Below are 25,656 nucleotides of genomic sequence, written 5' to 3'. Positions count from 1 at the left end.
GGAGGGGATTCAGGGGTTTGGGCTGTTACCTTGGGCGGGCTGGGGTTGTGACATGGGGCAGGAAATTGGGGTGCAGAGTCTAGGATGGGGTATGAGTGCAGAAGTGGGTAGAAGGTTTGTGTTATGTGGTGTAGGGGTGTAGCAGGTGCAGAGGGTTTGGTTTATGTTGGGTAGGGGTAATTGAGGGGAGAAAATGTTGGGGGAGGAAGAGGCAGGAGTGCCAGAAGCAGGCTCTGGCCAGACTTACTTGAGTGACTCTCAGCCAGCAGCCCAGCTGGTTTTTCAGGCAGGCTCCCTGCCTGCCCATCCCTGCATAGACTGCAGGGGCTGTGGGTGTGTGAATAGCTGCCCTGAGGTAAGCAGAGAGGGGTGCTTCACATGCTGCCTGATCTTCAAACAGGCAGCTCCCATTGGTTGGAAACTGGCCAATGTGATTGTGCTGGGGGTGAGAGAAGCATGCAAAACCTTTCCCCCATCCTCTGGGCTCGCTGCTGTTCAAAGACAAACAGCTCTGCAGCTGCTTTTCTGATCAGTGTGAAGGGGCAGGAGAGGCAGGAAGCTTGCTTAAGGTTCCCCGCTGTGTACATGGGCTAGATCTGTCAGCTTGGTGAACCAGATCTGGTCTGCAGGCCATATTTTACCTAGCCCTGGTCTAATATTTATTTTTAGCACATTTCCCTCAGTGGACTAATGCATGATATGTATGTGCTTTCCTTTATGGGCCACATTCATTCCTGGTATAACTTTGTTCCACTTAAGTGGCATTTTACCTGAGATCAGTCTAATCTATGTCTATGATGTCCAAAATGGGTTTAGGATGGCTTTCATTTACCTTGAAATGCCTGTGTGTTTTCCATTCAAGGCTTTTTGAGGTCTGGATTTGTCGCATGTAGAAAAAAATATTTTATAGGTGGTGTTTTATTCTCATAAAAGCAGAAGGATTTATCCCCTTTCCCCCATTTCAGTAAATGTTTTAGGAGGTTGTGGATTTGTTTTTAGACATATGGCCTTGTCTGAAAGATTAATGGTATAACATACAGTTCCTGTGGAACTCTTTGCCAGAGAATGTTATGAAGACTATGACTTTAACAGGGTTCACAAAAGAGCTAGATAAATTCATTGAGGTTAGGTCCATCAATGGCTATTGGCCAGGATGGGTAGGAATGGTGTCCCTAGCCTCTGTTTGGAAATGGATGATGAGAGGAAACATGTGATGATTACCTGTTGTGTTCACTCCCTCTGGGACATCTGGGAGTGGCGCTGTCGGCAGACAGGATACTGGGCTAGATGGACCTTTGGTCTGACCCAGTATGGCCATTCTTATGTTCTTACTGATATGACATTCAGCCCTCCCCTTTATACTAGTTGTGTTTTCTTTACACATAGCTTGGAACTGGCAAGTTCTTCCGAAGTTTAGCAGGTCACTTGAAATGAGTTTTTTCCTCAGTATTCACCTTTGGTTTGAGATTTTATTTATTGTTTACCACAGAAATGCATAGGTCGTTCATAACTACTTTAAATGGGTAACAATTAGAACAAGAAAATAGGGTGATTCATTAATAAAAAGACTAAAATAATAAAAGAGCTTCCTGTAGTCTATTAATCAATGGTATAGTATTTCCTGATTTTGAATACTCTAAATTTTTAATCATAGCCCCTTAGGGTTTTAGAGTTTTATGTTTTTTATAAATATTTTTGAGAGCTAACAGGCATATTCAGTGCTGTACAAACAAGAAAAGATCCAATTCCTGCCTCCAAAGAGCTTGCAGTCTGTCAGACACAGACAATAGATCAGATGCTCATGAAACAGATATTGAATGTTTAATCTCAAGGTAATTATTTTAAAAAAAATCTGGTTTGAGATTACAGCTTTTTGAAAGCAAGTATAGCCTAGATTGTAAAAGTTGCAGCATAAAGAAGCAAAGATGATTAAAGATATGGAGGGGCTTACATAAATATAAGGAAATATTGTGCAACTAGGGATGGCAAGAAGTGGCTTAATGGAAGGTAAGCATGTGGAATGGCTGAAGGTAGGCTGGTAAACACCATTTTACTGTCAGGATCCTGGGTCACTTCCTGTAGAATGGGCGGACCCATGTCCCTCTACTGAGTAGGAGGGCCCAGGTCCCCCTACTGACTCTAGACTATAATCCTTGTTTCCAACAAGAGCAGAGCTAAGTCTACCATCAAAGAGTCAATTCAGGAAAGACCTCTGTTATAAGCTGGGATACCTTGAACTAACAGGAAGACTGGGGTTGGAGGCCTAGACCACTATACCTGCTGACCTGACCCAACCATCTCATTTATAATTAATGCACTCAAAACTAATGGCAGGTAAATTTAAAACAAATACATTTGTTTTAGTCAAATGTCCAAATTCTACTTCAACAAATGTAAGTTCAAAGGAATCTACTGTAGTGAATAGTTCTATTCTAGACTTCTAGTCATTAACTGAGTTCAGAATTTGGCCTATGTACTGTAGTTGGATTTTAAAAGGAGCTGGGATAATTTTATGGCCAGTAATGAGACTGATAATTAATGCTAATAGTAAGAATTCTTTGCTTTTATTTAGCACCTTTCATTGGAACACAATCCCACCCTCAAAAGGTAAGCATCTACACAGGGACAAGTTACAACAGGGAGAGCTATACTATATGAAGGAGAGAAATGGGAAAAGTCAAGGTAACATAAACAAAAATTTTCATATGTAGGATTTCTACAAGTAGTAGAATAGAAATACAGGGTGCCTACTTAATCTAGTTCACTTGGTCATAAAATATATGAAAATAACACCTCCCTGAGGCTTTGTCTACACTGCAGGGTTTTTGCACAAGAAGCTTTTTGCAGAAGAGATCTTCCGCAAAAACTTCTTCTGCAAAATCGTGTCCACACCTCAAAAGCGCATCACAAAAGTGATGTGCTTTTGCACAAGAGAGCGTCCAAGAAAGCTCTGATGCCCATTCACATAAAGGCCATCAGAGCACCTGTGCTTTTTCTGATAGGCTCTTTTTGAGCATCCACACATGCCTTTTTGTGCAAGAGCAGTAGCGCAAAAAAGAGTTATTCCTCGTGGGAAGAGGAATAACTCTACCCGCAAAAGTCCTCTGTCCTTTTGATTTACTCCTCCCTTCCCCCCGTTAAAAACATGCTTGAGGTGTGGACGCTCTGCTGGTTTTTGTGCAAAAACCTTGTAGTGTAGACATAGCCTGAGACTAATAATTTAATGATGTACTTGGTGTCAGCTGATGGTCAGGGCAGTGTATGTGTGTGTTATACACCGGAGTCTTCAACTGCTGGGACACAAGGTCCTGTCGCAGCGGGCGGCCTAGGGGAGGCTGACGGGCGCCCCAAGAAGTTTTACGTCCATGTCTTTGACCGCTAGGACCGGGGTCCCTTTGCGGCGGGCAGCCAACAGGCTGACAGATGCCCCAGAGTTTACAGGGAGAGCTTATTACACCCGTGTCTTTAGCTGCTAGGACTGAGGTCCCGTCGCAGCGGGAAGGCTAGGGAAGGCTGAGAGATGCCCCACGGATCTGTCCTCTGGAAGCGACACGATCCAAATGCCCCAGCTCTCCCTATATCTGTCCCTTATGACCGACTGAAGTTCTTTTAAATTGTGCTTGGTTCTATTACAGCAACTGAAGGAGTCCAGTTAAAGCTTAAGCAGTTAGGGTATGTCTACACTACCACCCTAGTTTGAACTAGGGTGGTAATGTAGGCAACCGGAGTTGCAAATGAAGCCCGGGATTTGAATTTCCCGGACTTCATTTGCATCTCACCGGGCGCCGCCATTTTAAAATGTCCGCTAGTGTGGACTCCGTGCCGCGCAGCTACACGCGGCACGGACTAGGTAGTTTAGACTAGGCTTCCTAGTGAAACAAGGAGTAACGGTAGTTCAGAATAGGAAGCCTAATCCAAACTACCTAGTCCGTGCCGCGTGTAGCCGCGCGGCACGGAGTCCGCACTAGTGGACATTTAAAAATGGCGGCGCCCGGCAAGATGCAAATGAAGCTCGGGAAATTCAAATCCCGGGCTTCATTTGCAACTCCGGTTGCCTACATTACCACCCTAGTTCGAACTAGGGTGGTAGTGTAGACATACCCTACAGGTTTATTAAAGAAGCTTATAAATCATGGTTACAATGGCTGTTGCTCTATTTCTTAACTGCTAGCAAATATAGATCTTAAAAATGGTTACAAAGAAAATAAAGATAGAAAATAGAAATAATGGTACCAAGTGACAGCTTAATCTTTAAAGAGCTCTAAGTCTATGTGTACACTGAAGACAAAGGACCACATCCAGGTACAATTTTTACCTCCTTCTGTGCCTCTCGACTCCCGCGTATCAGGCCAGGGCCGGTCCCTCAATTCCTAGGAAAGACGAATACGAGGTGGGTGTCCCCGTGGAACCTCGGGAGGCCAATCACCTAACCCGACCAGCAGATAGATGGTAGATTGACGCTCAGAGTATGTGTGCTGCTGGACCCATCTTTATACCCATAGGGGCCCGTATCCTCTTTCTTATCTAAGATGCCAAATTGTGTTGGTCCATATTTGTGACGCCAGTTCTTACAAGGGAGTTTCAACTTAATTTACACTTGCAAGAGAGATAACTAAATTGTAAGTTGTAAGTACTGGACATTCTTTACTGTGGACGACTGTGTGTTCGTATCAATATAGGTGCCAGCCAAGGCAGTTCTCGCAGCCTCAAGGTCAACAATATGTATCTCTGTTTACAGCCATCCAGGGTCACAGCAGCTATCATATCCAGGCCTTCTGACAAGGCTTCAAAGACTATGGTGATCTTATTGCTCTGTGTGCCCTGTATGCACCAAGCACCTAGGAGGGGCAAGCAAGATGGATGTTAAAGTGGGGGTTCCTGTCTGGCTACACTTGGTGAATAAAGAGAATATGTGAATAAAAAGAAAGCTTCCCGCCTTTCCTCGCCATAATTACACAAGAAATATTTCACAATTTTTTCCAATGTTCGGCAAAAACTATTTAAATATCAGTGTCAAGGTTATAACAGTTAAAGATCATGAGAAATGCTTGCTATAAAGTATCTTGCCTAACTCCTTTTTATTTTTAAATTTAGTATATTAAATGTATTGCCATTATCTTTGGTATCTGAGTGAAGGTCAGTGATACAAAGCTGATCAAAAGAAGTGAGTTTTAAGAGAGTGTTGAAGAAGAATAAGGCTGCAGTGCAGGTAGAGCCACAGTACACAGATTAGTCATGGGAAATGAGACTAAATAAGGAAAAGTATAGGTTCCAAAATTGTTCTGTTTTATCTGCATGTATTTGGAATAACTCAGTTGGAAATCAGTGGAGTTACTCTGGATTTATATTAGTGTAAATGAGAGCTGGATTTTGCTCATGCAGTTAGTGGTTCTGGAACAATTTTATAGTGAGGATGCTGAAGGCAAAAACCATATATTTGTGGTGTTGTTGAGGGCACTGGAAGCCTCTGTGGGTGTGGAGGGGGCTGCCTTCTGCCCCCAGAAGGGGCAGGGCCTTTCAGGGGCCAAGGCAGCTAGCCCTCCAGACAGCCCTCAGCACCACCAAGAGCGCAACATGCTCCCCTCAATCCATAGCACTGCCTCCGTAGTGCATGGTGTGCCGCTCTGGCAGTGATTTAAAGGACCTGGGGCTCTGGCCACCACTGCTGCTGCAGTAGCAGTGGGGAAGCTGGGAGCCCTGGCCCCTTTGAATCGCTGGGCTCAGGGAAATTGCCCCCCATTTTGCACACACACACCCTTGTGGGTGTGCCTGGTGTCGTTGTTATTTTAAGCCAGTGGTCAAGGCAGCACCCTTCGTTCCAGTACCTTTGCATGTAGGCACTAATGGAAATAGAAGGCTAGGGGAGTAACAGGCATGCCAAATTTAGAGAATGGAGGGGAGGGGAATGTTGGGAGAAGAGTCTGTTACAGATGGCAATCAAAAGCCAATACAAAGACTCACAGAGTGATACAGTGGGGATAAGAGTCAAGAAATACAGTTTGTACAGCAGAAATTTGGACAGACCTGAAAAGTGCAATTTGAAATCTGTGAAGGCCAGGAAGGCAGAGATCAAGACTGCCAAAGATGATCATGCCATAATTGTGACAGTATGGGAAGGGACATACTTTGGGGATAATTTAGAGGAAGGAACTGCAAAATTTAGCAGCTTAGATGATGATGTTTGAGAAGAACAAAGAGAAGTGAAATATGGCAACAAGGTTGTGAGCCAGAGTGACAGGAATGATGGTTAAATGTCGAAAAGGAATAGCATGTGGGGGAAGATAGAGACTACATAATCAACTATCAGTATAACAGGAGAAGCAGTTAGGATCTCAGAAAGTCTGAAAGGCTAATCAGTAGCATACAAATTCCCAGAAATATTACTGTATATCTAGATTTTATATTTTTCTTCATCTAGAGACAAGTGAGGTGTAAAAATAAGGCACAGGATGAATATTGCCTGTATCTGTTCAGCCTAATAAATAAATATAGCTGTACTTTGTATACAGATGGTTTATGTCACTTGCTATTTACAGATAAAATATCCATATGAGTTTTCCAATTATATGAAATGTGGGAATATGAACTCTTTTCTTTATCACCATTAATATTTGGGAATTGGCAACATATATGGACCTGATTCTTCTCTGCTTTACATCTAGTATATTCATTAACATCTACATAAAATTAATGTAAAAGTCTACCATATCAGAATGGCAATATTTTAAACCTGTTTTAGGTGTAAATAACTACACGAGTTGTGAGGCAAAGGAAAATTAGTTATATGTATTGGTAAATGACTTGAGATAAATTGTTGTCTTTAACATTCTTTGCAGAACATGACATGCATAATATATTGTATGCTCCTGAATACATCATTAGGATAATATAAATTTGATAGAACACATCAACTGTATATTTTAAAGAGTTTGTTTGTTTGTGGATTTGTTTGTGCAAAATAGTCATACTTTACAATTACCTACAGATACCAAATTTTGCATAAACAATCCTGCCACTTAAATTAGCTGAATGCACTGCTTTTTACACCAGAATATGCTGGGTGAGAGGTTTAAGTCAGTGTTTCTCAACTGGCAAACCACAGCCAATGGGAGCCGCAAGGCTCTGTGGCTGCAGAACCAGTAAGTGAACAAACCTGAGCTGCCCGGTAGCAGTGTTTTCAGAGTGGGTCCGTGGATCACTTTGAGAAACACTGGTTTAAATAATTATTTTTGTTTTTCATTGGAAAAAAGTCATGACTATTATGATTAGAGTTCATAAGAAATATTTGCTAACAAAATTAAAATTAAGTCACTTATTCAACTGTCATTTTAGTGCAAAGAACATTTTCACTGTTACAAATCACAAAATAATTCAAATTAGTTTCAGTAAGAGTAATGGAAGCTTTACAAGTTTCTGATTCAAATGTACTATTTATGGTAATTATTTAATAAACTGAATAATGTTTGAAGTTGAAATCCTAAAAATTTAAAACTATTCTTTTACTTCCCTTTGGCAAGAACATTAATAAAGCATTCAATTACATATATTTAATTTCTTGAACTTTACTATAAGTATAATCTATGCAAAATGACTTTGTCTGGTCAATGATGGGCCTCACCTGCTAGTTATAAATAATTAGACTGTGGGGCTGCTGGCAAGTATACTGTAGATTGGGGTGGGCAAGATGCAGCCAGAAGGCCAGATATGACCTGCTTAGATTCCAGATACAGCCAGCAGCAACCTTGCTGAGACCCTTAACATAGAGCAGCTCACACCTTTAAACAGCAGGCTACTCTCTGCTCTGCCCACCCCCCTGAAAAATCTCTCAGCTCCCATTGCCTCCCCCCTCCCCCCCCCCCCCATCTGCTCGGAGAAGAGCCACATGAGGCAGCCAGCCAATAATCTGGGGCTGCAGCCTCAGGTTTCTGCAGGGCTGCTGGCTAGGAGCTGCCTAGGTAAACACCTCCCAGCCAGAACCTGTGTCAGGCACACTGCCCCTTTCTCCCAAATCACAACTCCCTCCAAGACCCTGCGCATTCTCTAACACACCTTCCCTAGGCCAGAATACTATCCTGCACCCATACCCACTCCTTGACCCTGCACCCCAATCCCTTACACTAAGTCACAACCTTGTCCTTCACCCAACCTCCCTCTCAGACCCCACATCCTCTTCTGCATCCCAGTCCCATATCCCAACTCTCTTTGGCACCCAACTTCCATCTGAGACCACTTACCAAAATCTTGGTGTGCGTGTCCCCACTAAAATTATTCCCCACCTCTGCTGTAGATGCTTGAGAAGAAGAAATAAAGATACTCGTATATTTAATGACTTTTTGAATTCCAAGAAACCTTTCTGGAAGACAAGGAAATTGTGGGGTAAATGTTCAAAGCATTTTGTGGGTTTTAACAACGAGTTTCCTATTAAAGACAAAGGGAGTTGGGAACCAGATAACCTAAGCATCTCCTTCAGTATCTGTTATTTATCTATTTCAGTTGCACTGGCAAATTTTACCCTGAAGACTCCTAAATATAACACACATATATGTTCTCTACACATGGCTGAAATGCAGATTCCTTTGCAAAAATATGCCACAGGGAAGAAGGAATAAACAAGCTGTATACAGCTAAAATGACAGGAGAACTGTTAACTGGCCACAACTTACTAAATCAAGTTTTCTACATCTCTGATATAGTCTTCTTTTTTATTCACCTTCTTGCCAGCCTCTATTCCTCCTTTACATCTTTCTCTTTTGTGCCTTTTATTTTTCTGTATTGCCCTTTTTGCTTAGACTTTCCTGTCCAACAAGCCAATTCCTTCTCATTCAAATCCCAGTCAAAAACATCACTTCTGTTAGAGGGGGCTGGGTTGAGCTGGAGTAGTGCTAGTCAAGAAATATTTTTGTTTTAAAATATCATGGCATACTTCACTGGATAACTCATGATCTTATTATTGTCAATGTTGCCCTTCCTCTCCTCTTTCTCTGCCTCTTGGCCATTTGTGACTCTCACTTGTGTCATCCTGAATTTAAACTGACTTCAATAGGATTCTGTATGGGCGAAAGGGATTTCTGCCCACTCATTTATTTAAAGGATAAGGCTTGAAACTGCATGATTTCAAAAATTATTGTTCCACTGGAGGTGTCATGTTTGGTGCAGTATTAAACAGAGGTCCTTACCCGCTTCTGGCAATTATTAAACTTGTGCTTAAATGCCTCTCTAAACAAGCAAAAATGTGGATTATTTGCTGAAGAACATAGATTGGTAGTATGTAGAGATGTAAGGACCTACCTATATGAATGTGATTGTAAGACTGAATCCCTAGGGAGAAGAACATTGCGTACTATCTCACTATATTGAGAGCTGAGAAGGAATTCTCCCTAGGCCAAATTGGCAATGATCTTGAAGGGGTGGTTTCCCTTCCTCTGTAGTGCCTGGTATTATGAGCTTGCCAAGGTAAACTGGGCATATCTTACCTAATTGGTTTCCTACTATTGTTGGGGCATTGGGCACTGGCGTACCTCAGATCTTTTTGTTCTCTACCTTTGGTACATAATAGTTTTAATTTCCTGGGGGCTATAATACTTTGTTCTAATTTCAATTGTTGGGTTTAGTGTGAGGGTGCTGTTTGGTGCTGGTGGCTTATGGTATACAGGTAGACACACTAGATGATCTGATGGTTTCTTCTGGCTTTAAAAATCTATAATTCTATGGCCCAGATTGTTTACATAAACACATGTTCATCTAGGGTTGCCAGGTGTGTGATTTTCGACCGGTAGGATCCTGGCAGCTCTGGCAAGCACTGTTGTCCGGTCCATTAAAATCTGCTGTTGACCATTGGCCATGCAAAGGGACCAAGGCAAGCTCTGTGCCCGCCATGATTCTGCACAGCTCTAGGAAGCAGCGCCATGTCCCTCCTACAGCTCCCACACATAGGGCAGCCAGGAGGCTCCACACGCTGCATCACCCCAAGTGTCAGCTCTGCATTGACTAGGATCTGCACTCAGTGGGAGCTGCAGGGATGGTGACACTGGACAGGGCAGCATGCACTTTGATCCCAGCCCGGAACACCTGCTTTCACCCCAAAACCCTAATCTCCACCTCCACCCCAGAGCACACACCCGTATCTGGAGCCTCATCTCCTTTGTAGCCCAACCCCCTGTTCCAATCCTGATTCCCTACCTGCCCTCAAAACCCCTTTATCCTAGCCCCATCCTGTACTATAAACCCCTCCAGCCCCACCCTAAGTCCGTATCCCTTCCCTACCTGTACCCCAACCTCCTACTGTAGCCTTGATCCCTAACCCTCCAAACCCCTTGATCCCCATCCAGAGAACCATCCTGCATCCCAATCTTCTCCTACATAGTTCTTGTTGAATTATTCATTGCTATTAATATAGGTAGAAAATATGTGAATTATTCTTGAACCAAAATTAGTTGAATTAGTATTTTTCATGGCTAATCACTGGACAGTTGGGATGGTTAAACTTTATTTTCTTGTTTAGAAATTGTCCGATTTGAGTATTTGCTATTTGTTGTGTCTCATTAGTTATCTGAGTTACTTTGTTATTTCTATTTTCTGATTGGATGTCTGAAACTTTTAAAATAGCATAATTGCAGATAATGAATTCTCTTGTTCAGGCACAAATAACCTTATTTGCATGTGATTGTGGTGTTTGTATAAAGAGCAGCCATTGCCCCCAAAATTTATGCAAGCACAAATCCATTCACCAGTAATATTTGCAAGCAGTTGAATAACTGGAGCATATGATTTTGGCTAAGTCAAGCAGTGGCTCAGAATTTGAGTGATTGTTTACAAATACTGGTTTTGAGTACTCTACCAGCTCTAGGCTTTGGGGCTTGTTTACATAAGAAGATAAAAATGGCAATATTAGATCATCCCCTGTCATCCAGTCCCAGCATCTAGCAGTCAGAGGATTGGGGACACCCAGGCTACATCTACACTGCAGAGCTATTTCAGGATAAATTTCAAAATAATGGGTGTACTATTCGGACATCCCTGTAACCCTTGTTCCACAAGAGTTAAGTGACACTTTGGAACAGCACTTTATTTAGAAATGTGGCACTGTGCAGCTTATTTTAGGGTAAGGGTGCAGTGTAGATTCACCCCCAGAGGATGAGGTTACATTCCAGTCTATTTTGGACAATAGCCGTTGGTGGACCCAACCTTGATAAACTTATTTGATTCTTTTTTTTAACCCTGTTATGGTTTTGGCTATCACAACATTCCCTGGCAATGAGTTCCACAGGCTATTGATACACTGTGTGAAGAAGTACTTCCTTCTGTTGCCTATTAATTTAATTGGTGACCTCTGGTTCATATTGTGTGAAAGGATAAATAAGACTTCCTATTATTTTATAGATCTCTGCCATATCCCTTTTTTAAGCTGAATAGCTCCAGTCCTTTTAATTTCTCTTCCACTAATAATTTTTGGTGCCCTTCTCTGTATTTTTTTTTCAAATTCTAATATATGTCTTTAGGATGCAGTGACCAGAACTGTACGCAGTACTCAAAAGTTTGCTATACCATGGATTTACATAGTGGCATTATCACATTTTCTGTATTGTTATCTATTATGTTCCTAACATCCTTAGCATCTTTGACTGCCTTTGCACTTCAAGCAAATGTTTTCAGAAACTCTCCACAATGATAAGTACAGGTCCTTAGGAGGGACCCCACCACTTAACTCTCTGAATTGTGAAAACTGAATACTTATTCCTAACCTTTGTTCCCTATCTGTCAACCAATTATTGACCAGTGACAGGACTTTCCCTCTCATTCCATGACTTTCCCTCTAATCCCATGACTGCTTTCTTTGCATAAAAGCCTTTGGTGAGGATTCTTATCAAAGGCTTTCTGAAAGTCAAAGTATGCTATGCTCTCTGGATCACCCTTGTCCACATGCTTGTTGACCACTCAAATAATTCAAATAGACTGGTGAGCATAATTTCCCTTGTCAAAACGTTTGTGACTCTTTCCTAACACATCATATTCATTCATGAGTCTGATAATTCTGGTTTTTATTGTAGTTAAAATTAGTTTGCTTGGTATCGAAGCTAGATTTGCTGACCTGTAATTGCCACGATCACCTCTGGAGCTTTTTTTAAAAATTGCACATTTGCAATCTTCCAGTCATCTGATATAGAGGCTGATTTAGCAGTAGATTACATACTATTGTTAGTAGTCCTGCAATTTCATATTTGAGCTCCTTCAGAACTATTGAGTCAATGCCATCTGGTCCTGCTGGGGTTGATAATTGTTTATGTTACAGAACTTAACAATTGCTGACAATAGGTGATAACAATGGATGCAACTAACTTGTGAATTTTTACCATGGTTGTTGAAAAGTTATTGAAACCAGTTTACCTATGCCTACATTTAGAGCTAAACTGTGTTCAGAACCAGTTTGTCTGTTGCTGACATCCATTGTCAACAAGGGGTAAATTGTATAGTGTGGCAAAGATTATAGGGATCTTTAAACAATAAGTCTAGTTTCTATGTTGAAGTCTTGACTTTTATATCTAGTTCATTAGTTTGGAATTTTTTACCCTATGATTATTGTTTTTAATTGAATATTGCTGATTTGTTGAACCTGAAACTGTGAAATGGGGGTGGGTTTGACAAATTTCTCAATTGAAAAAATGTCAAACAAAAAAGTATTTCAAAATCATCAGTTTCATTTTGACTTTTTTATGAAAAATTGGAGTTTTCCAGTTCAAAATTTTTTTTTTCATTTAGAAATGTAAGCTAATTAGACTGAAAAGGGTTTTTTAAAGCCTAAATCAAAACAAAATACTTTGAAATTAACTAAATGAAATGTTTCAACGGTTAATTTTTTGTTATTTTTGAGATATTGACTTTTCATCATGATTTGATCACGAGGCATAACGGATCGGTTGGCAAAGGCTTCCCCAGCTGACAGATCTGCATCTAGACTGCCGCGCTGTGCCGGATCAGCTTATTGTCGGCACAGCGCGGCGGCCATATTTATTTTAATGAAGCGGGGATTATTTAAATCCCAGCTTTTTTTACTATGCCAGGTAAATTAGCTTACATGGTTCCATCGACGGAGCCATGTAGTCTAGACATACCCTCGGAGACAAGGGGTGACTTTGAACAACTAAATCAACTTAATGTGCTAATCTGCTACACTGCAAAAAAAGATGATTAAATTGGGATTAGTTCAAACATGTTAGCAAATCCCTTCCTGAGTTTAACCCTCTTTTTTAGTATAGACAAACTCCGAAGTGGTTTAGCTGCTTTGCGGTAGCTAGCTGGTTTTTTTAAAAGTAACTCCTTTTTTGCCCTCTAATCTTAAAAAAAAAAAAAAATAATAAAAGGCATGAGAAAGAGATGAGAGAAGAAGGAAGTGCATATATAGGTATTGTGAGGAAGGAGACTCCAAAAATCTAAAGCATGGCGGAAAAGGAAAGGAGCCAGTGATAAAAACTGTTAGCTTGAGAAGGTGGAAATAAAAGCAAATGAAGAAAGGTAGCTGAAAGAGGAGAGGGAAGCAAAGAATGTCATAAAAAAGAACAGAATGAAGAGACGTACTGAAATAAGACAAAAGGAACATGTCCTTCCAAACTGACATGACATAAATTTTTCATGAGAAATAGCTAAACATATCATCTTGTATGGTTTTAAGATTCAACAACTCCAAACATGAAGCTCTGGTCTACACTAGGACTCTATTTTGAAAAAACCTCTCCAAGGTCAAATTTATAAGCAAATGTATTTTGAAATACCGGGCCATGGAATTTGAAATCTGTACCACTGATTTTCATCAGGAGTAAGGCTAATTTTGAAATAATTATTTTGAAATAATGGTAGTGTAGACACTTCGTTGCCACTATTTCAAAATAATTATTCCTCAGAGTAATTTAAACTAATTACTCCCCAGTGCTTCCTGGAGCTCTCAGTCTGAGGTAGCACATTAACGGAGCCTGCCTTGGACAAATTTTGAGGCTTCTCTGTAATGTGGACATGCTAGTTTGAAGTTGTTAAGTTGAATTTGCTAATTTTGAAATAGTTTCCTAGTGTAGACATGGCCAAAGAGAGCTACAGTATTATAAAGGCCTTTCTGCCAGTGTTATTGGGCCTTATTAGAAACCTAAGCAGCTTTCAAACTCCTTAATGTTAAGGCTGCCATTTATTTTATAGTCTTGGAAATTTTCAGCCTGCATGCTCCACTGCTTCAGACATTCCTGAACAAGGAAGGAAGCTCTCACTTCTTCTTTGAATATTTTGTTCAAAATTTCCTCTATGGTCCACTATTACTACTTTGAGGACTGAGCCACACAAAGACTTGATTTTAAAAATGTATTTTAATTATACTGTTTTATGCTGCCATACACTAGAGTATAAAATGTTCTTTTCCTGAAAACAGTATCTCAGAATCCTTTACTGAGTTAAATAATACATTTTGAATCAGGTTGTCATGCCAAATTAGAAGATTTTTTTCTTAAAAATTGTTAAAATCAACTATAATAATTACTCATAGATGGTGGACATAGGTTTACTATTTTCCCTAAATACTTCCTGAGGATCTCATGCAAGCAGCAGGAGAAACATTCTTACTGTTGCTCTAATTGCTGCCTCAACACAGCACTTTGTAAGAAACAATCTTTCTTTCTCTCAAAAGACTATGGTTCACTTTCGCTGAAGCATGAGCAGAAAGGTGTAAATTATACCTCCTGAGCACCAAGGAGGATTTCATACAAGGTTGGCAGATAGTTATGCTGTTGCAACCCCTCTGCAGGGATTTCTACTGGGGGAAGAATTTTAAGTTACACATAGAGCTCCATTAAGACATGATCCTAGTGTTCCATATCCCACACCCTACGGGAGAAAAACATGGGGTATGACTCCACCAAATCTCATCTTAAGAGGGAGAGAGCTGAGCTGAACTTCCAACTATAATCTCCCAGGACCTAACACATGGTCCCAGCTCATGGTGTGAGGAGTCCATTTTACTATGCTGGAATAAAAGCCTTTTTCCCACTGTCAGCTAGTGTCCTCAAGAAGCAGCAGTTTGTGTTGCAGTGCTGAAGGCTCAGCATTCAAACCCTGTTGATGAAGCATAATGAAATGGTTGAGTAGTACATAACAAAATTTGATTTTACCTTTTTTGTGTATAACTCCCTCTCAGAAATTGCAAGCAAAAAGCTATGTACATTTAAAAGAATAAACTTAAAAAACAACAAATGGTCTGGTAGCACTTTATAGACTAACAAAACATGTAGATGGTATTATGATCTTTCGTGAACACATCCCACTTCTTCAGATGACCGGAAACTTGGGTCATCTGAAGAAGTGGGCTGTGCCCATGAAAGCTCATAATACCATCTACATGTTTTGTTAGTCTATAAAGTGCTACCAGACCATTTGTTGTTTTTTACGTTTATCCTGTACAGACTAACTCGGCTACCCCCTGAAAGCATTTAAAATAATATTATTTAGGTCGCAAAATCAAGTGCTTGAAAGTTAGGAAAATATCAGATGTATCATTGTCAAGTAAGCTCCCTTTATGTATATGTATTTTGACCCTTATTGCAAGCTTACCTGTTTTGCCATAGGACCTTATTCAGGACAGAGAATGGACACACAAGGGTGCTGAATTAAGGTTGCACTCACAAGTGTAAATCTAACATTTCCTAACCTTTGGTAGTTTGATTTTGAAATCAAAATATTCTATTAATGGTTTTTGTAGACAAAAAATATATATTTACATGATAGACTGGAACAGTTTCAAATGAGTTTTTCTTTGGGAATTAATATCTGAACAAAAGCAGTTTGTACATAAAAAAGCCAACTAGAAAAAAAGTACAGTTCAGTTGACCTTTGACAAATCATCAACTAGGTTCCTACCCAAAAGATTAATTATCCTAACAACTCATGCATGTAGGGATGAAAGAAAAAAGGAGAGCCAGAGTCCCTCATTTTTTTCATCCTGTGGAGGTCAGAAAGTCACAGGATGGAATGATTTAAATAATTGATTTAAACTAATTTGCATTTGTGCTTTGTAATTATTTTCCTACAGACTGTTACATTTTATTGACTGTTAGCCATTAAAATGTATTGAATTTGTACTAAATTTAATCTTTACACTACAGTTGGTGCTCCTTTTTGCTAATCAAAATGGTACGCTATAGCTGTACACATTCATTTAAGAAAATATATAGTTTAATTGATACATATTCAGTTTCTTAAATGTTAATTATGTTAGAAAATGGTGATTGATGTGTTTCTTATTTGCTTTTTACTTGTAATATGTGTCTAGGTCTATTTGTGTAGAAATTCAAATTAAATTAATAATGCACAAAACAGTATTTTAATTTTTCAAATTCAATAAATTGCATTAAATGTGCTGGGTATATAACATTTTACTCATCAAAACAAGTTTATCATTTAACACTGATTTTATTAAATAAAGGAAATACTATGTGTAGTTAATGAATTGAACTGTGTATTTCTGGTACCGTGTGTTTTAGGATTTTAGAACTAGTTGATCTCGGGCTCTTACACCTAATTTTTATTTATAGACTGGAAGATGTACTGTATTAATTTCAATGGACCCCAAAAGTAAAAGGTGTTAATATGGCCAAGTCACTGTCCAACATTAAATAGATTTAAAGAATGTTTGGTACACAGAAACCTTAGCCTGCCACACTAACAATTATTTTAACCTTTTACTGAAGATACAGAACAAAGACTTTCAATTCACTTTGGCTGTGTCTAGACTACATGCCTCTGTCGTCAGAGGCATGTAGATTAGACACATAGGCAAAGTCAAATGAAGCTGCGATTTAAATGATCGCGGCTTCATTTAAATTTACATGGCTGCCGTGCTGAGCCGACAAACAGCTGATGAGCTGTTTGTCCACTCAGCACGCTAGTCTTGATGCTCCCCTGCCGACATCAAAGCCCTTTGTCGGCAGCCCCGTTATCCCTCGTGGGATGAGGTTTACCGTGGCTGCCGACAAAGGGCTTTGATGTTGGCAGGGGAGTGTCCAGACTAGCGCGCTGAGCAGACAAACAGCTCATCAGCTGTTTGTCGGCTCAGCGCGGCAGCCATGTAAATTTAAATGAAGCTGAAATCATTTAAATCGCGGCTTCATTTGACTTTGCCAAAACAACAAATCTACATGGCTCCGTTGACGGAGCCATGTAGTTTAGACGTACCCTTTTTGTTTCCTTCTTTGTAGAAGGAAAACATCCCTAGTTGATATTAGTTAGCAATAGCTTCTTTTTTTTTTTTAAGAGAAAAGTTGCTCTGGGATAGAGCTGAAATTTTTGCTGCTGCTGTTAAAGGCTGATCCCATTTTCTAGAGAACAAAACAAGACAAGAAATATAAAAGATATAAAAAGAAAACATTAAAAATAGAAAATGCATCTTCGGTTTCTGATATTCCCACTCGTTTGCAATATCATTGCTAGAAAAACATAGGCATGGCACGTTTAACTGAGAACATTACTGTATACATTGGGAGCAAACAGGAAGAAAATGGGAAACATAGGAGAAAAAAACAAGGGAACAAGGGAAAAAAGAAAGGAAACTGGATTCATGCTGGAAGCTAACCCCCATATACATTGAATAGTTTGCATCTCCGGACTGCAGGTATTGCTGTTCTCTGTTCACGTGAGAGAGGCCAGGGTGAGAAGGAACAGGAAAGTAGGAGGATAAAGGGATAAGCCTCCTTCTAACATTGACGTATTTAAGTCCTCTTTCAGGCTATGTCTATGCTGCAATTAAAAATCCATGGTTGGCCAATGCCAGCTGACTCAGTTTTGCAAAGGTGAAGCTAAAGGGCTCTTAAATTGAAGTATCATCATTCAGGCTTGAACTGCAGCCCAAATTCTCGGATGCTCTTACTTCTCAGAGTCCAGCCTCAGCCAGAACATCTAGACCATATTTAAATAGCCCCTTAGCTTGATCACTTGGAGCTTGAGTCACTTGGCATAGGCCAGCGGAGGGTTTTAATTACAGTGTAGACATGCCTATAGTTGCCTTGCTGGTCACATGCTTACGGCAGTGTTATAAAATACATGATATTGGTCAGCACAGTCAGACTCTAATTTAATTAGATGACAAAAAGAGAAGAATAAGAAATAGAATGGGGTAAGAAAAAAAATATATATATAGGAGGGAGGGGGATGGTAACATAGTCTTATATCCCAGGTGGTGGTTGGAATTTAGCCAAAGCATTAAGGAAGCTTTTGCAAAGGTGATGCCATCTGGGTCCCCCTCTCTCTGTCTCTGTGTTTGGCCTGGGCTAATCAGGTCCTCACTCAAGATTAGAATGATGAAAGTCCAGCAGTGATGTTGTGGATTCCCAAGGTCCAAGAAGATAGTGGGGATGAGAGTGATGAAAGTGAAGTTCATGCCTTTCCTGTTCACTGATCTCCCAGCCAGTCATTATTTTCAGACTACTTCCTCTTCTGCTAACTTTTGTTCCCAATGCTCTTTTCTTTTAAGGATCTGCAAAGGGAGTGTTGGGCTGAATATTCCAGCCCCTTATTATTCTGCCAATTAGGCCAAATTACCAACACACCGATTTTGGTTCATTTATTTTCAGTCTCATATTTGACTTGTTTACCAGGCATGATCTTAACACAGTCCTTTAGAATTATATCAGTTGGCCTTTTTGATTGGATTAATTAAGTCTGTCTTCCTTTTGCACCTTTTCCCACCAACATTTGTTGTTACAAGTTATTGAGGCATTTTCTAAACTTTTCCTCACTGTTAAATATTTCACTCACAATTAGGGTAAATCTGTAGGCCCAGTTTCCTGCTTTATCAACTTCCAATTGGTTTCTGAATTTTGAATGATCTAATCATTGAACTGAACTAGATGAATAAACTGAAATGCACCTTCAGAAAAGTCTACCTCAGGCAGTCCCCGAGTTACGCGGATCCGACTTATCTCGGATCCGCAGTTACGAACGGGGTTTGCTCCGCGGACCAGGGAGACGTGGAGCAAAGCCGGGGAGCACGCGGGCAGCGGACAGCCCAGACGCGCCACGGCTGTCCCGCTGCCGGCGTCCTCAGAGGCTTTGCTCCCCGTCTCCCTGGTCTGCTGGTCTCCAGCAGACCAGGGAGACGGGGAGCAAAGCCGTGGAGGACCCGGGCGGCGGGACCACGGTGTGTCTCGGTCTGCCGCCCGCGTCTCCCTGGTCTGCTGGGGGGGGGAGGCATAGCTAATACGCCCCCCCCGCCCAGCAGACCAGGCTTTTCTCCGGACGCCTGTGGTAGAGCAGCTGGGGCGCTGCCAGTTGGTCCCGCAGCGCCGCTCTGGGCGCTACTGGACCAACACGGCAGCACCCCAGCTGCTCTGCCCCAGGCGTCCTGATTCAGGCGCTGCTGGTCAGTTTCAGCAGCGGCTGAATCAGGATGCCTGGGGCAGAGCAGCTGGGGTGCTGCTGGGTTGGTCCAGTAGCGCCGAGGAGTGGCGCTACTGGAGCAACCCAGCAGCACCCCAGCTGCTCTGCCCCAGGCGTCCCCAAGTCAGCCGCTGCTGAAACTGAGCAGCGCTGACTACAGGAAGCCTGAGGCAGAGTTGCTCTGCCCCGGGCTTCCTGGAATCAGCCGCTGATCAGTTTCAGCAGCAGCTGACTTGGGGACGCCTAGGGTTCTTAAGTTGAATCTGTATGTAAGAACTGGCGTCCAGATTCAGCCTGTTGAAACTGATCAGAGGCTGATTCCAGGAAGCCCGGGGCAGAGCAACTCTGCCTCGGGCTTCCTGTAGTCAGCCGCTGGTCAGTTTCAGCAGCGGCTGAATCTGGACGCCAGTTCTGACTTACATACAGATTTAACTTAAGAGCAAACCTAGAGTCCCTATCTTGTACGTAATCCAGGGACTGCCTGTACCATCAAAACTGATTTAACATTTCAAATAACTCTGGTTCCAAGTGTTTAGCCCAAGATTTCCACAAGTTCAGTTGTCTGGCTTTCTGTAAAATTTGACAGCAAACATGTACTACTTAATACTATTTTTTGTGGTTAGTTTGTAATGTATAGGGATGTGAAAATGTAACTGTGTTCATGGTTAACCAATGAGCCTGGACTTATTGGTTAACATGCACAGTTACATGGAAGCTCCTTGTCTGCATGGGAGCTGGCTTTAAAGCCTGATACAGAGGCAGCAGTGTGTGGGGAGAGGGAGTAGGCAGGAGCCAGGGCATGTGGGCAGCCAACTCCTCATGCATACTGGCTCCCGCCTGCCCTGCCATGCTGCTGCCTCAGATACAGAGCCATCATGGGTAGGGCAGACAGCTCCACTGGAGCCAGTGCATACAGAAAGCTGGCTTAAAAGCTGGCTCTCCACACGCACTGGCTCCTGCCTGCCTGCCCACCACGTGAATTTTTCATCAGTTACATGATTACTTAACTAAATGCATTTTAACATTCCTGATATAGATTATAATAATTTTGACAAATATATTAAGGTCTAATTTCAAATTTAATTTTAGTAGGTTTATTTTGATAAAATATAACCCTGTATTTCAATTAATTTTAAAATCCAATTTTCAAAATTTTTGTTTAAAAAATAATTTATTTTTATTCACTCTGGAAGTTCTCTAGAAGACAGGATCCGACCACTCCTCAGACTGCGTTTATATGTATAGTAATCACCATTTGTAATTTTTGTACTCAGTAAATGTGAATAGGAGAATATATTTGCCAAGGGTTACTTTAGCCATATAAAGATGGTGGTTCTGCCTTACATTAGAAAGAGGTCAAAATACAAGTCTAATTTGGTCATCTTTTCCAGTCCAGAGTTCCCATGATTGAGAATGTGAAGGACCATTAAATTAGCCTTGAGAGTGACTTGATTTAGCGGGATCATTTATCATTTTTTAGTGATTACAGATGTGTATTCTAGTAAACTGTTTCCATGCCTGGACACTGAAATAAAAGAAATGTGTATTGTAGTAACTGTAGAGGTGGTGGTCTCTCCCTGTGACTCCTACTCTCTCCTCTGGCTACTTAAGGGTGGTGGTACCCCAAGACCCTGAGCCCTGATCTACAGTTGGGAGTTATTTCAAAATAATTCCCTTTATTTCAAAATGAAAACAGAGCGTCCACACTACAGGTATATCTACACTGCAGCGTTATTTCGGAATAAGTCACTGTAGAGTGTGTCTACAGTGCAAGCCACTTGACTCCAAGAGAGAGGCTCCTAGTGCAGATCCTATAGCCTAGATTTAGGCACCTATATCTGTGATAGGGGTGGGGCTTAGTGTAGACACCTCTCCTTGGCATCCCCCATTTGCTAGTGTAGGTGGTTCCCTGCCTATCTTGCTAGCTTTTTTCGGATGCTATTCTTAAGATTCTGTCTCTCCTCATTCAACATAGGGAGCCTAGGCACCTAACCCGGACTTTGTGGGGTGCAGTGTTGTTCCATTGATTTGATAGGTACATAAATGCTTAATCCTCTTTATAGATCTGGGCCAGAGATCTTCCACAAGTTCTCAGGAGGAAGACATGGTGCAAAATTCTGTGATGACCTCAACCATCAGTTAAATATCTTGGTGGACCCTGTACCTAAACAGAACCAACTGCAGGATCGGGACCCTATAGCAATGTAAATGTGTCATGAGGTACAAGATAGTCAGGAAATAGATATATGTGGCAAAGGTGCACTGATTTGACATTATATAGGACTGAAAAATGAGTCATAGGTTTTATCTATACTACAAAAAGAATCTCCTGGTTCAAGAACATTGATTTAAAAATTGATTTAGTCAAACTAGTGCAAACCTCTAATAAAGTTGCACTGAAATCAGTTAAATCCTCACTTATATCAATTTAGTTTGTGTTAATAAATTACTAAGTGAGGTTAAATTGATATGAGCAAGGATTGTGTGTATCTAGATTAGGGATTTACACCAGTGAAACTAGGCCAGTTTTTAAATATGTTTAGTTAAACCAATGCTCTTTTTTAGTATAGTCAAGGCATAAGTCTTCTTACAAAAGGTAATTGGAAAATGAGGCGTGACTAGTGAAAAAGAGAGACTGCCCATTGAGAAAGTCCCACAGAAACTAAACTGTGGACCTGCAATTGTCCAGAAGTCAGTAAGGCTACATCTACACTGCACTGTTATTTCAAAATAAGCTATTCCAGAATAGCTTTTCTGAAATAGCATGTCCACACTGCAGGGAAGCCTCAAAATTCATCCAAGGCAGCCCCAGAGGAATAACTTAGAATGGCCCTGGTGAGGGACTACTTCGAAATAGCAGAAGTGGAGTGTCTACACAGCCCCTATACCCTACTCCCTTCTCCTCCAGTGGGCAGAGATACTAGTCCTCTCTCTGTGCTGGATGCCACCACTGCTGGACCTGATGTGTGCATGGCATGGAGGGAAGCCAAGACACCAAGTTGCTTCTCCTCTCCCCCCTCTCTCTCCGCTCCCTCCCCCCCGCTTCCCGCAGGCTCCTGGGCTGGCCAGCACCTTCCCATGCCTGCTTGTCCGCAGGGTGTGGGGGTAGTGAGGCTCCTCCAAGGACATATGTACCCCAGCAGGAAAGGGCCCGCTGTCCAGGCCTCAGGTGGTCTTGCTGGAAGCATATCCCCTTCATCTGACCTGAGACCTTTCGGTGTCAGCTCAGAGAAGAGGGCAAAGCTTCATGCACCATGTATCCAGAGATGACTGCTCTTCTCTTTGTTCTCTGCAGCTGGACCAGCTGCAAGTGGGGTGTGAGCCACTTCTCCCACACCATCCTCCCGACCCCGCGTGACCTGCAGGCGAAGGCAAGTCCAGGAAGACCTGCTTGCCAGGTCACACGCACCAGGAGCAATCCTTACTTACCCCATCCCCCTCAGGGCTTTGTGAAGGTGGGACTGAAAACCTCCCAGGGGGGGCTTCCATCACCACCACCCCCTTCCCTAGAGATCCCCGTTCAAGCAGTTCACTGGCCCCCTGGCACAATAGCATGAGAGAGTCATACCTGCATCAACACAGCACCTACGGTCGATCTCCCCACCCCGAACTGGTTCCCCACACAGCGGTAGCTGTCCGGTATGGCGAGCTACCAAATAGCAATGGCTGTTCACGTCTGTAGGTAGATGGCAGGTCTCATGTGAGTGTCCTGTCGTGTGAGGACAGGGGCGAGCCATTCACACAGCTCCAAAAAGGTCTCCTTCCACATGCGGAAATTGTGGAGCCTCTGCTGGTTGTCCCACCACTCCATGACGATCTGGTCCCACTGGTTGGAATGGTGTCCAGGTGCCAGAAGCAGCAGTTCACAGTCTGCAGGGGAGGGTGGGTGGGGTTGAGCGTCATGAACAGCACATGGAGAGAGGAGAGGAGGTGCCCTGCAATGAGCTAGGGGTATTCCTCCTGCATAGCCATGAGGGCAGCCTGCAGAAACTGCAGGAGGTGCACCATGAGACGGAAGAGCTTGGAGACAGGTCTGGCTCCATGGCAGGACTGCTGCGGTGTCCACGAGGGCAACCAGAGCACACTGAGAAAAGTCTTTGTTCAAGGAGGTAGGCAAAGGAGAAGAGCCTGAGACATGACTATATAGGAGGGTCACTTTAAGCACAAGCCTCAGGGAGGTGACTGCTGTCCTGATGCCCTGCCTGAAGGGCTTCTAGGTGGCCTTAAATGCGATTCAGCATCTAATGAGTGTGGATGCTCTATTTCAAAATAGCTCAGTGCTATTTTGATGGGCATTTGCTTATTCCGAAATAAGTGTACAGTGTAGATGTACCCTAACTGAAGGCTGTAAGAAAAGGCAACTGCCACACACAGGCAAGTTGTAAAATCTACCTGCATCACTGTAGGTCTCTCTATCACTTGAGGTAGCACACACAATGGACATGGACTATCTCTATGAGCTTTTCTATGGTTCCTTTGTGCAGTGCCTTGAGCACAGGAAGTACATCTTCTGCTGCAGAATTGCTGTTAATGTTGCATAATGGCCGTGTGAATAGCAACAATCATTTATTTACATAAATAAAGGCCTCTGGAGTTCAAGTTATGTTTCCTAGGTCATCCCTATGACTACATGTGCACAAAATATAAAAAACTAAAATTTGTTGTATTCTGCTTCTTTCACAAAAAAGTAAGATGGAAACAATTGGCCAGCAATTTCTATACAAATACAGCAAAAATTAAAATAATCAAGTTTAGTCCTGCCCTGTAGCTCAATTACTGTTATTTATTTTGAGAAATATATTCACAGAAATATTAGGACTTATATTAGGAATAATATAAATTGTTATTTATGCTAGTTTTGTGTTTCTCCCAGAAGCATTAGTGCCAGGAGTCCAACTAACAAGGTCTCAGAGAAAGAAATAGAAGAAATTCATCTGCATAAAGTAGTTCAGAATAAAGCAGTGTACCATCATTACTGCTAGATAGAAATGCTATATCTCATGGAGAAAAGGGGATTTTCTGCTGTGTTACTAACCGTGGAAGGTCATGAGATATCGAATCTTGAAATTTGAATGGGTCCAGTAGTGAAACTTGTCAAATGAAAAGTCATTAGTTTAAACAAAATGTTATTGTATTAACTAATAACACCTTTAACTATCAAAATTCAGAGATGTTAAAATCTAACCAACTTTTTAAATACCTATGCTATAATTCACTTTAGCATTCAATTAAGCTTGGATGATAAAATTACATTTCATTGTGATCTGGCAGATTAATGCACTGGTGCAAATGCATGTACCTGTGCATGTTTCCCCGGTTCCTGACTCTGTTATCAATCAGCCATAACACCTTTGGAGTCAATGAAGTTATTCATGTGCAAAGCCACAGGAAGTAAGATGAGCCATTGTTTTCAGTGTGACTCCGTATGAGCATAGGTGTTAGCACCAGTATATCTATTTCAGGACTAGAAGTTTGAGGATCTCCATTGTAATAATGGGAGTCTTCCCATTGACTTCATTGGATGCTGAATTGGGGCTTTAGTTTATCATACTTTCTAATTCTCATACATCAATAAGGTGCTGCAGCCTTTAAGTTGTAACTGCTGTGGGGAGAGAAGGGTTAAATTTACATTGATTTTATTTGTGTGTAGTATGAAAAAGAATAATTTCTAGCAAGACCTAATATGGTCAACCAAAGTAATAGAAAGCTATCATATTGGCAAAATTTGTAGAGTTTAAATAATGCATGTGGTTAGTTCAAAGTTCTGTGAAAGGAGGAAAGTCAAAGTGTAAGCACTTGAATAATGTAGTTCTTTAGCATTCAATTTATCATCTGTGTCTTTGCCTTTTCCCTGGTATATTAAGATAATACACAAACTCTGCCTTTCATTGAGACTCACTTCTGTTATCATTCAACATTCATTTTTGAGAAAGGATCTGTACTTTCAATTTTACTTTGTTAAAAATATCCCTTTAACTCTTAATTTGAAATGGTAACCTTTTCATTTTGAATCACAAGTAGGCTAGAATGAAGGTTTTCTCGTGTCTAATAATATTTTACAGTTGAAAAATCCTGGAGATAGTAAACTAATTATTTTGACTATATGGTTGTTTTACAGTTTGTTTTGTGGATGGTTACAGGAAAAACATTCTAAAATGTATTCATTTGTTGTTAGTTCATTAAAGAAAATGAATGATTATTTTCAGTATAATTTAAGCAGAGCTATAGACCATTTATGATGTATTAAATGGAATA

General features: G+C 41.3%; 1 protein-coding gene across 6 annotated transcripts in view; it reads left to right on the top strand.

Moving 5' to 3' along the window:
• Positions 1 to 25,656, top strand: part of ANKS1B (ankyrin repeat and sterile alpha motif domain containing 1B) — an 821,971-nt gene that overhangs the window by 459,750 nt on the left and 336,565 nt on the right. The window lies entirely within an intron of this gene.

Source organism: Pelodiscus sinensis, chromosome 1, assembly GCF_052426305.1.
Source record: "Pelodiscus sinensis isolate ZL-2025 chromosome 1, ASM5242630v1, whole genome shotgun sequence".
NCBI lineage: Eukaryota > Metazoa > Chordata > Testudines > Trionychidae > Pelodiscus > Pelodiscus sinensis.
Note: the sequence above shows the minus strand (reverse complement) of the source record. Positions and strands in the feature narration are given on the sequence as shown.